Source organism: Chelonoidis abingdonii, chromosome 6 (genome assembly GCF_003597395.2).
Source record: "Chelonoidis abingdonii isolate Lonesome George chromosome 6, CheloAbing_2.0, whole genome shotgun sequence".
Classification (NCBI taxonomy): domain Eukaryota; kingdom Metazoa; phylum Chordata; order Testudines; family Testudinidae; genus Chelonoidis; species Chelonoidis abingdonii.
In genome coordinates this window covers 26049844-26063377 of record NC_133774.1, presented here as the reverse complement: position 1 = coordinate 26063377, position 13534 = coordinate 26049844, and positions in this window count along the sequence as shown.

Sequence of the window (13534 nt, the reverse complement as noted above, 5' to 3'; positions counted from 1 at the left end):
TGTTTCTCTCACTGTTTATTTGGGTACGGCTACACTTAAAACACTACACTGGCATAGTTGCACCACTGTAGCTCTTCTGATTGGAGGGGTTCTCATCAGGGTAGGTAATCCACCTCCCAAAGAGGCGGTAGCTAGGTTGATGGAAGAATTCTTCCAACCTAGCACTATCTACACTGAGGAGCTAGGTTGACTTAATCATGCCACTCAGCAGTGTGGATTTTTCACACCCCTGAGCAATGTAGATAAACTTTCATTTCTAATGTAGACCAGTCCACGGTAACTGAACCTGTATTTTTTTCCCCCACCCTCCATGGTCCATTCCAGGAGTGTTCAGTCAAGTCTCTGATCTCCTAACATTTCCTGTCTCTGGTGATGAATCTTACGGGGGGGGTTAAGGCTGCAGAGCTTTCTGCCTTATATGTCTGCCCCAGCAAGCCAGTCTGCTCAATGGACAGCTCCTGTGCATTGCTCTCCCCTCACTTCTCTCTCTCTCTCTCTGCCCCCCACCAAAGTCTATGAACAGTGTATTGCCTGCAGTTGAAGTAACCACACAGTTTTTTTCAAAAGCAAGTATATTTATTTATAAAGTAAAAGCATTACAAAGAAAATATAATAAAAACAATCAACAGATTTAGATATGCATTAAACATACTAAGTCACCCATCAGTCTTATGTTGACCTTGTCAACTAAAGTCTTTTCAACCATTCCACAAGGGTGGGAGCCTCCCTTGGGATGGAAAGTTCAGTCTGTTCACTGGATCAAAAAGAAGGCCCTGAGTCAGTTTAAACCCAGGCTTTTTAATACCAAAAGTTCTTTATTAGTCTCTGGAAAAACCCAGTTTGAATCAGGATCTGTAAGCCTCCCCAGAGGTGATACCTTAATCACCCCCACCTTATTTTTGATTCCTGGAGAAGCAATGATAACCCTCCCTTCTTGAAGTTGGTTACAGTCTTTGGCCCACAGTGATACATAAACTTAATATAATATGGTCCCCAAAGATATTGCATGGGGTTGCAATGTCTGTCATAGTATTATCCTTTTTTAATATAATTGGTTTCTTCAGGTTTATAAAGCAGAGGTAAACTATATATGTAAAGTGCTTCTGTAAAATCAACAATATAAACAGGTAAATTGAGCCTGTGCTATCTACAAATTAATTTGGTTCTTTTAGCCAGACAAACAGTGATATTCAAGTCCACTTAGATGGCCAATTTCACATATGGTTATAGGTGTACATAGAGATGACTTCAAAGCAGACCAGCCCATTCAGCTGAAAGATGTTTGTGCTAGATGTTGAAGACTGTTTTATTACTGTGAACATGCACCTCTCCCTTCTAGTAATTTTGTCTTTGCTTCTCTGTGCATGCTGAGCACTAGCAGCAACAGAGTGTAGTTGAGTTGAAAAGATAACTGTGGGTGGTTTGGAGATCTGGAGTTTGCTCACTTTTACTCATTATTTATGAAAAAAAGTTGGAACATAAGATAGGAGAGAGAATACTTACTTTTATGTGGCACCTATTGCTATGGCATCTTTGATCAATTGAAATGATGAAATTTAATGAAGTATAGCACCTGCTTTGATATTTAATGGAAAGCCTGACTACAATAGGGTTTGCCTTCTGACTTCTCCTAAAGACTGTTACAATTTCCAGGTTTTTATGACTGGCTCCAGCAACATTCTGTCCCAGTCAGTGAGCCAGAATATGTGCATAAACATGCACTAGAGAGAGAAAAATGCACACACATTGAGGGATGGGTAGGTATATTGTGTTTTTAAAGTTTTGTGCCTACTGAAGCTGGATGGCATTATTGTGCAGGCAGTGGAGACGCAGCTATGGCAGGGTCTGGAGAGGTCAGTGGGGATTTAGTTGCAGGGCACAGCCCTAACTGATATAAGAGGTCAGTTACTATACCTAATAAGTAACTAAGTTTGGAAAGCGGAGAGAGAACTTGATTTAGGGGATGGGTGAGTGATTTGTAGGAGACTGGGAAACTTGTTTAGCAACATAGGAGTTGATCAGGAAGCACACAAAGAGGGACCCTAATGGTTAGGTGAAATTCCAAAGCCCCCCACTTCACTGCTTTGATGTCTTCTCAGAATTATTCCAGGAATATTTTCTTGAAATGTTGGTGTGTGTGCACTGCAGTTTGGACTCTGTAACTTCCCTGAGCCTGTAAACAGCATGGGAGTGCTGCTTTTGTTTTTCCCATGCTGTCAGACCCATTCCTTCCTTTTTGATCAGCCTCATTGTTATAAGCACATGGCCAAAGAAGGGAGTAGAGAACCAAAGAGAATTGTACCCCTTCCACTAACTACAAAGTCACTCCCCTGTATGGCAGAGTTGACGTTTCAGGGCAGAAAGAAAAGTATGTGAGAATGTGGCTCTCTGGCAAGAAGTTCATAATTACCAGGTTTCTTTGGGTTTGACAGCACCATGACAATATTACTATGTACTATTTGTATTACTGTAGTTCCTGAGAGCGTGAGTCAGGGACCCAGGACCACATTGTGTTAGCTGCTGTACAATGCAGAACAAAAGAGAGTCCAATAACACTGGTCTACAATTTTTGAGAAGTTGTCTGCTTCAGAGATAAAATGTGGTATTTATTATGTATTTTGATGTGCTGAATTCAAATATGACAATTAAAACAACTGATTGACTACTGTTTCTAAGATATTTAAGTTTTTACATTTTATGTCTATGTATATTGTGTAGATAGTAGAATTTTAATCATAAATTGTAAACCTAGGTCTTTTCATGTGTTTATGGTTGTTTTACATGATAATATTTCACCTGTCCTGTTTATGTAACACTTTAAAAATCAGCAAAAGGGTTATATAAATAAAATTTATTATGAAACAAAAGGCAAAAAACTATTATGTACATAGTTTAGTCCTATTCAGTGTCTACTCGGCGCTTCTTGGCTTGTCTCTTGTATTCATTAAATGGAGCATCTCTTGTCACTGTCCAGCAATAGTCTGCAAGCATTGATGGGCTCCATTTGCCCTGATAGCGTTTCTCTATTGTTGCAATGTCCTGGTGAAATCGCTTGCCGTGCTCGTCGCTCACTGCTCCGCAGTTCGGTGGAAAAAAATCTAGATGAGAGTGCAAAAAATGTATCTTTAGTGACATGTTGCAACCAAGGCTTTTGTATGCCTTGAGGAGGTTTTCCACCAACAACCTGTAGTTGTCTGCCTTGTTGTTTCCGAGAAAATTTATTGCCACTAACTGGAAGGCTTTCCATGCCGTCTTTTCCTTGCCACGCAGTGCATGGTCAAATGCATCATCTCGAAGAAGTTCACGAATCTGAGGACCAACAAAGACACCTTCCTTTATCTTAGCTTCACTTAACCTTGGAAATTTTCCACGGAGGTACTTGAAAGCTGCTTGTGTTTTGTCAATGGCCTTGACAAAGTTCTTCATCAGACCCAGCTTGATGTGTAAGTGTGGTAACAAAATCTTCCTTGATTCAGCAAGTGGTGGATGCTGAACACTTTTCCTCCCAGGCTCCAATGACTGTCGGAGTGGCCAATCTTTCTTGATGTAGTGGGAATCTCTTGCACGACTATCCCATTCGCAGAGAAAACAGCAGTACTTTGTGTATCCAGTCTGCAGACCAAGCAAGAGAGCAACAACCTTCAAATTGCCACAAAGCTGCCACTGATGTTGGTCATAGTTTATGCACCTCAAAAGTTGTTTCATGTTGTCATAGGTTTCCTTCATATGGACTGCATGACCAACTGGAATTGATGGCAAAACATTGCCATTATGCAGCAAAACAGCTTTAAGACTCGTCTTCGATGAATCAATGAACAGTCTCCACTCATCTGGATCGTGAACGATGTTGAGGGCTGCCATCACACCATCGATGTTGTTGTAGGCTACAAGATCACCTTCCATGAAGAAGAATGGGACAAGATCCTTTTGACGGTCACGGAACATGGAAACCCTAACATCACCTGCCAGGAGATTCCACTGCTGTAGTCTGGAGCCCAACAGCTAGACTAGAGCCAATCAACAATTTTAAGCATCATTTTCGTTCTCAGTGACCCAGAATTAGTAAAGTTTGACTAGATTTATTTCAGAAGCATTTTGGCTGTAGAGCAGTGTAATCTCTTGCTTTTGTTTCTGGCCCAGCTGGATTACTGTAGGTGCAGAGACAGAATGTGTAAAGGGCCAATTAAAAAAAAAAAAAGTCAAACCATTTTGAAATGTCAGTGTTCAGTTTCCTGTATGGGTGAAGTTTTGTGCTGACTCTTAATTATTTGAACTATCTTCTCCATCCCTATTAATTAAGTGTCCTTAGGTTTGTCTTCATCACAATGAAATAAATAATAGATAAATGTAAAAGGCAATGAAAATGCAGCAGAATCATGTTCATCTGACTGGATGAGGCAGCCTGAAATTTATTTGGATAAATGGGAGTTTCAATAAAAGATTTTTCACAGTGTGTTTACAGTATTCCTCACAATGTGCATTCAGCCTGTTAAATTCACTGCCTCAATCAGAGATTTAAATAATTTATTTGGATTTTAAATGAATGGCTAATTTTAAGTCCAGATATAACCTTGGTAGTTGTACATACTAAGATAGATTTTATTACCGCTCATTCTTCGTGATGAAAGCTGATCAGCAACAGGGACCAGGTTGCTATTTTTTTCTCTTCTATTAATTCTGTCATCCTTACCTCAAATAGCACTTTACTCTATAAAATGAAGGTAGCAGATTTGCCCCCCTTTTAGGCACTTCTGTGGCTTCTTTCATCTGAGGATCTGCTTTTCCCTCACTCTGCCTTTGTAATGAACCTCAACCCTTTTGAATAAGAAGTTTGTTTGTTCCCCATCTTACTCAATTGTGTGTGTCTTTGCAGAGTCTAACAGGCAATGCCAGTGTGGTGGTGGCTTCTGTGATATGGACACTGTTTCAATAAGGCCTAAACTGTGAATTCCAGATTGATTTCACATAGGTCAAAGAACAACTTGCAGATGGTGTAGTAACTTACAGTCACCATGGATTCCTTTACTTTTGTTGTTTTAACCCCTTAAAAGAAATTAGATTTAGAGCATTTTCCATTCAGACTAGTGCACTAGTTCTCAAACTTTTTGTATCGGTGACTCCTTTCAGATCAAACCTCTGAGTGCATCTCTCCTTATAAATTAAAAACACGTTTTTATATTTAACACTATTTAAATGCTAAATTTATAACCCTGTTGTTTAAAATGAATTTACCTTATCTTTCCATTTTTAAATTAAAATTAAAATATATTTTTTGAATTATTGTTATAAGCATAAAAGTTATTTTTTTTGAAATTGTTAGTGTTTAATATTGGGGTTGTGGGCGCAAACACACTTTGTCAATATCACTTTTCACAGCAGACTTAGTGCCCCATTGGCACCCTTTCTTCTGTGCTACTGCTGCCGGTGGTGCTGCCTCCAGAGCTAGGTGGCTGGGGCACTAGCAAGTCTGTTGTGAAAAGTGATATTTGTATGTTTGTTAATATCATTTTTCACAGCTTCCCAGATTCATGGTGCTCAATCTATTTGAATAACAAAGAGAAGGTTAAGGGGTGACTGTAAGTACCTATATGGAGAACAAATATTTGATAATGGGCTCTTTAATCTAATGGACAAAGGGATAACAGGACAAAGGCTGGAAGTTGAAGGAATTATTTTGTGGAAATTTTATTTTTATTGCCTGTGTTATACAGGAGATCAGAGTAGATTATCACAGTGGTCCCTTTTGGCTTTGGGATATGTGGATTTACGTGACACTTCTGTTTGATAGAGGCTTCCAGATTAGATGCCATTTTGGTAGGATTGTCCTGCAGTAATTATGCAAGTAGGATTTCTCATACCCACCAAACAGAAACCTGGTTGTTAGTCACCAAGAATGGAGTCCATGTAGATAATCAATCAAAGTAGAAATAATGATTACTTATCTTAGAGTAACAGTGGTTCTTCAGGATGAGTTTCATGACCTGCACTACTTCCCCATTACTGCATAGTCCTGCTCCTTTGGGATTCTGTACTGTAAAGGAACTAAGGGACGGTTGGGTCTGCTGAGCCGTTTATGCCTTCAGGTGAAGGGAATGCAAGGACATCTAAGTGCATGCCTGGCACTGGTGGCCAAAAAGAATCCAATCTGGTCCTGCGTGCACACCATGAGTGAAATCCACATGGGCAACGCTTCTGAAAGAACCACAGTTACTGTAAGGTAAGTAACTTTTTTTGTGACAGTTGGGAGGATGTTAGGTGAAAATGGGCCTAGCAAATGACACTGATAAGCCACCAAATGCTTTGTCAATAATCAATTGGTGTATCACAGCATTCCATCTATTACCAGAAAAAAATCTCCAGTGTCTACTTTGTATTTTTGATCTCTATTCTGAATAAGCAAAAATCACTCCACCCTGAGATCAAAGCTGTGGACCTTGAGCATGGTCAATAAGAATTTAGGATTTCTTAATTTAAAAAAATAGCAAAGAACCATGTGTGTGTGGGAGTGGCTTGGTAGAATCACAGCAGTGAGGTAAAGGACAGCAGTGACCATGTACAAGATTGGCAACTAGGGTGACCAGACAGCAAGTGTGAAAAATTGAGATGGGGGTGGGGAGTAATAGGAGCCTATATAAGAAAAAGCCCCCAACATCCGGACTGTCACTATAAAATCGGGACATCTGGACACCCTATTGGCAACTATTAGGCATATGCAGTAAGGGGTGACAGAGAGGTCAGTCAGTTATGCAGTTAGCTGGTTAGAACCTATTCATACTGGTAACAACATGTTTTAAAGGTCAGAGCTCTCAATAGAATTCTGAGGTAAGGGTCAAGATTGAGCATGTGGGAATGAAGTAACTGTTGCTAAGAATAGGAAGGTATGTAAAGAAAGAGCTACAAGGTAGCATAAATGGCTAGCTACCAGCTACAGTGTCTGAGTGCAGAGGCTTCATTGGAGAAGGAGAGAGCTGTGCAGGAAGAGCTGGGAAATCAGCAAGAAAAGCCACAGAAAAACAGCTGCAATGAGATTTCAGAGTGGTAGCCGTGTTAGGACATGTCTACCCTTGACCCTGGAGCAAATGATCCAGCAGAGGTCGATTTATCGTGTCTAGTGAAGACGTGATCAATCGACTGCAGAGCGATTTCCCGTCGACTCTGCCTATGCTTCTCGCTCTGGTGGAGTACCAGAGTCGACGGGGCAACGGCAACAGTCAACCTACCACAGTGAAGACACCGTGGTAAGTAGCTCTAAGTACATTGACTTCATCTATGCTATTTTCGTAGCTGAAGTTGCATAATTTAGACCGACTTAGCTTGCATCACCCCTCCCCCAGTGTAGACCAGGCCTTAGTCTGTGTCATCAAAAACAACGAGAAGTCCTTGTGGCACCATAGCCCTGGTCTACACTACGAGGTTAGGTTGAATTTAGCTGTGTTAGGTTGATTTTAAAATGAATGCATCTACATGACCAATCCTGTTCCATCAACCTAAAGGGCTCTTAAAATTGACTTCTGTACTCCTCCCCAGGAAGGGAAGTAGCGCTAAAATCCATCTTGCTGGGTTGAATTTGGGATAGTGTAGACCCAATTCGATTGTATTGGCCTCCGGGAGCTATCCCAGAGTGCTCCAATGTGACTGCTCTGGACAGCACTTTCAACTCCGATGCACTAGCCAGGTACACAGGAAGAGCCTGGGGAAATGTTGAATTTCATTTCCTGTTTGGTCAGTGTGGCACGCTCAGCAGCACAGGTGACCATGCAGCCCTCCCCCCCCCCCCCGAGAATCAGAAACGAGCTCCAGCATGGTCCGAAAGGGAGACACTGGGTCTGATTGCTGTGTGGGGAGAAGAATCTGTGCACGCTGAACTCTGATCAGAAAGAAGAAATGCTAATATATATGCCAAAATGGGACATGGTGGACAGAGACTACAACAGGGACACACAGCAGTGCCGTGTGAGAGTTAAGGAGCTCAAGCAAGCCTACCAAAAGACAAAGGAGGCAAATGGTCACTCCGAGTCAGTGCCCCATACATGCCGCATGATCAGCTGCATGGTATTCTAGGGGGGACCCTACCACTACCCCACCACTGTCCATGGACACCTGCAAAGGGAGAGTCTCACACAACAGGGAGGAGGATTTTGTGGATGAGGAAGAGGAGGAGAATGCGCAACAGGAAGCAGTGAATCTGTTCCCATGAGCCTGAAGCCAGAGAAGGCACCTCTGGTGAGTGCACATTTGTAACTACAGTACAGGGTTAAAAAGCAATAGTGTTTAATGTTTGATTTGCCCTGAAGAATTGGGATGTATTTGCGGCCAATACAGCTACTGGAAGTCTGTTAATGTGTCTGGGGATGGAGCGGGAATCCTCCAGGGACATCTCCATGAAGCTCTCCTGGAGGTACTCTGAAAGCCTTTGCAGAAGGTTTCTGGGGAGGGCTGCCTTATTTCATCCTCCATGGTAGGATAATTTACCACGCCAAGCCAGTAGCAAGTAGTCTGGAATCATTGTGGCACAAAGCATGGCAGCGAATGTTCCTGGGTTTTGGTCACATTCAAGCAACGTTTGGTATATATCTTTCTGTGTTAGCCTCAGGAGAGTGATATTGTTCATGGTCACCTGGTTGAAATAGGGGAATTTTTGTAAAGGAATATTAAAAGGACCCCGTTCATGCTGGGCTAAAAGGGATCATCCCAGAGACTAGCCACATGGTGGGGGAAGGGATGAAGGGATCATCCCAGAGAATAGCCACGCAGTGGCATGGGGGGAGGTGTGTGCTGCACATCCACCCGAAAACCGCAGCCCCTCCTTTTAAATGTGAAACCTAACCTGCATTGTTTGCCATGGGAAAGGAGGGCGCTGTAGTTTGAAACCATTCCCACATGTTATGAAGGTGGAAGAAGCCAACCCCGTGTACCCTTTGGCTTACCATGGCTGCTTGGAAACCGAATTCTGTTGCCCAGCCATGTGTGATGTGTCACCATACCGACAGGTGCTCAATATAAAAGGCAAAATGCAATCTTGTACCTAAAGCACGTATGTTGTCTGCTGTGAATTGCTTGCTTCACTGTGAAAGAGTCTCCGTTTTGTTCTCAGAAATGTATCATCTTAAATTTTACTCTCCCTTTTTATCCCCCGCAGGTGCAAATGTTTCTGTGCTCCCCCATAATCTCTGTCCCTGAGGTTATTGCAGATTAGAAGGCAAAAAAAAATGCACTCACGGTGACATGTTTTCCAAGCTCATGCAGTCCTCCTGCCCTGATAAGGCACAGTTTAATGCATGGAGGCATTCGGTGGCAGAGGCCAGGAAAGCATTAAGTGAGCACGATGAGCAGAGGCAGGAGGCGATGCTGAGGCTAATGGGGGAGCAAACGGACAACATGAGGGGTAGAATGGGGATGGGACCTGGGGCCAAGACCCTGGGAAATTAGAAAGTCAGCACCTTTGGTCGTGTTCGTGCTGCAGTATGGTGAGGAAAAGAATATATGAAGTTTTGAGTAAAAGAGTTAGCGATGTTGTAACTCAATATTCAGCTCAGAAAATCAAATGGCTTGTTTATTTTTGTTGGAAATCAGTGGCTGACAAATATGCAAAAACATCAACAACAGAATACACACCTCATTCCCCGAGACAATGGAGAATGCCTGCAGCAAAGAGGGGCCCTCATGCAACATTGGCTGTTTTAACTATTCAAATAACCTGCAATAAAAAAAGAGATCCTGCTTCAGCAAATAAATTGAGTATGGTGCTAGGAGTCAGGAACTCAGCTCTGCTGCTGATTCACTGTGTTTCACTGGGCAAGCCTATCTCGGCCTGATTCTGCTCTCACTTCAGTTAATGGGAATAGTATAGAGCCTTCTGAAAGTATTTATCCATATTATATTGAGAGGGTCTGGGACGTGTTATAGATTAGTATGGGAGGTAGGCCATAATTCTCTTGGCCCTCATAGTCATCCAGTCCAACTATGGAAGTAATTAATCTGAGTTTAAATAACGACGAACAGCAACACGCATTATAATGAAGCAATAACAACACAAAAATAGTCTGTAAGAAACAATCTGTTAAGGATAGGAACTAGCTCAGGGTTTCTTTCTTGCTCACTTTGAGCAGAGTAGTTATTACCTCGTATTTTTAATTTTAAAAAAGAATTATTCTGAGTCACATTTTCCTTAACAGTTTATGCAAAAAGCTACTATGACACTCAGTAACCAGCGTAGCACACATAATGTGCAGTGATAGCAGACTGAGCAGGAGAGAAGAGCAAAAGCAGAAGTGAGGGAACAAAAGAGAGATGAATAAAACTATTGTATTACTGTACGTTCTAAACACACACTGTGTGCACATTCTGTCATGAACACTCCCTGCAAAGAGCTGGGAGTTAGGGGGACTGGAACTAGCTGGATAAAGAGATTGGAACTACAAACTAGTGGGATGGGGAAAGAGGGCAGAGAGGAAGAGATAGATGTGACAAGGACCTGGGGTGATGGGCGAGAACTGGGCCTGGCTGGACAAAGAGACTGGGACCAGGAGCAAAGGAGGTGGGGGAGAGAAGGCTGACATGAAGAATCCAGGGAAGGAGAATTGGGTCTGGAAGCCAACTGCTGAGAGGGAAGAGACAGATTGGATGAGGAGACAGAAAGGGGAACTGGAACTGGATGTGCAAGGAGACTGGGACTGGGTGTGGGAGGGAGAAAGACTGGGAGTTAGGGAAGACTGGGACTCAGAGTGATCCCAGTGGGGGAGACTAGGCCTAGCTGGGAACAGAGACTGGAACTGGCATGAGATGCCTAAAGAGTAGAGACTGGGATGGGTAGGCAAGGAGAATGGGATTGGAACAAGGAGTGAGGTGTAAGGAAGATGCATAAATTGGACATGGTGGAGGGGATGGGGCAAAAAAGGGATGAAAGCTTGGGTGAAAATGGGTAGAAGAATCTGTCCCAGCTGAGCACATTCCCCTCCAAAGCCTGAAATGGAACCCAAGATTCCTGAGTCTGATCATTCCTCTGCTGTCAGCAAATATCTGTGACCGGCAAAGTGTGTGTATCAGATCCCCTCTAGTGCTTGGTCTGCATATAGGATGACACCCAATATTGCTATTAGTTAGTCTATTAGCTCAAGTGGCAGAGGTCTGTGCAGTGGATCAAAAGGTTCCAACCCTGCTAGTGACCCACATAGCTATCATTATGATGTCACCTGATGGAATTTCTGTTTTTACAATTTGCTTTATTAAAAACGATATACACACAACTATGTTAGAAGAACATTATTAAGGTGGCAAAATTAAGCACTTAGAATTTAAGAAAAGCCAGATTTAAGGTTGCCTGTGAAACATTAATGTGGCTTACTTGTGTGTATGCATTGTGATATAGTTTTCAATTACATGATCACGTAATGTTTTTCCACAGGACACCTGCTTTGTTCAGTGCACAGGCTGAATCTGTCCAGAGTTGTGTAGTAAAGAAGGTTATTGCCTGTAGGACCCCTGCCCCATCTGTTGCAGAAGTTGGAAGGTTTGTAGCAGGAGAAGAAAGGATGGTCTCATGGTTATTGTAACCAAATGGTGCACTAGAGACTTGGATTCTAGCCATGTTTCATAGAGGTCCTGTGTAATGACAAGCAAATCACCTGAACCATACCTTTCACAGGTGGACGCTAATTATGTGTTCCTCATTTTGTGGGTGCCCAACTTGAGACCCTGGATTTATAGAAGTACTGAGTACTCACAACTGCAACTGAAGTCAGTGGGAGCTGTGCTTGAATATATAAAGTGCTATATAATGCTAAGTATTCTGAAAACTCAGGTGCTAGGCCTCTCAAATTGGGCACCCAAAATTAGTGGAAACTTTTTGCCTTAATTTCTCCATGCCTCAGTTCCACATTTCCCTAACCCCTCACCTCAGGGGCTTTGTGAAGATGAACTAATTAATGTTTGTGAAGCAATCGGGTACCATAGTGGTGAGCGCCTAGAAAAGCCCATGGGAAAATTAATAATTCAGTCCTCATAGCAGGGTTGTAAATAATGTGTGGTAAACAAGGCCTTAGGCCACACACTGAAAAATGAGGATAAACCCAAATATTTACTAGCTGTTCATTAATTAAGCAGGGTCCATCCTGTGTTTGTTTTTTTTATCTGTAATTATTATTAAGGATCTCAAGTTGTTTTACAGAACCTATTTGTCTGCAGATGAAATTCAGCCACTTTTCATGATAGAAATAGGACAGCTGTTGAACTGCTGAACAATTTATTTTTAGGAGGTAGAGTGAAGAATAACATATCCATTTTAAACTGGAGAGGGAGTGTGAGTAAGTACAATGTAATTGTGAGTTGGAGTTTGCCCAGCACCCTGGAAACTAACTCTAGTATCTGAAACTCTAGGGAATTTGTTCTCTCTCACCATGTTGAGGAGTGATTGGCAGGAAGTTAGAAATATTCTTGGGGGATCATTACACTTTCAGAGTAATTTTCTAATCTGCAATCCTTAGCTAATAAGGGTAAAATTGATGCTGCAAATGGGCAAATAATAATTATAGTGCTGTTCCTCTAGAGAGACAGAGTTGAGACTGCAGAAGAATTTGTTCTACCAGGCTTACTTTGTTTATAACCACCTGATGAACAGATGGCTCATGGTAGGTATCTTAACCTTAATGCGTAGAGTTGAATTTTATGAGGACAAGATATCCATGTGTAGATTTTCTTCTCTAACAAAAGGCCATTTCTCATGAGTCAGATGTTCCTCTGATCTGTTGCCAGAATCAGTTTGTACTAAGGGTGAAGCCAATACAAACATTTGTTTTCCCCAGAGCACTAATTGAATATTGATGCTAATGATGGCTGAATTAATGGTGTGCTTATGTGCAATAGCCACTGAAATACATTCACGTTTAAGCATTTCTTTGCTTTACTAACAGAGAACAGTTCCCTTCTTGAATACTTGAAGTGCAGCTAACATTTTTTTCATGAGAATCAAAACACTGCCAGAAGTAATAGTTGAAATTGTATAAGGAATGACAAATGTGGAAGGAACAAACACTAGACAATAGTGAAAGATGAAAGAAACAGTGGACAAAAGTTAGGCTCCGATTCAACAAACCATCCTTAATCAACAAAGTGTTTAAGTACTTTGTTGAACCAGGACCTTAAATTGGAAATTCAGACAGAGTTGTATCCCCCTTTTCTTCTATGCCCTCTCTCAAATTTATTCAAATAGCATAATGGCATTTTACAGATATTGGGGATATTGCTGGAATGAAGGATTAAGCGCTCTGTGGAAAGGGTTGTCTCTTCAACTGTCTTCATACAGTGCTCAGTCCAAAGGAGACCTGATCATGATGGTAATGCCAAAAGAATCCAGAAATGTAAATGATTAAAAATGACTTACAGTGGATAGACCTGTTAGGAAAAGACTACTTTTTCTTGAAATACGTCCCTAAAGGAAAATTGAAATAGTATAGGAGTACAGCAATTGTGTGTGTTTGTTTGTATGCATACACTGATATCTAGTCTGTATTGTTGCATAAAATCACATAAAGTGCTA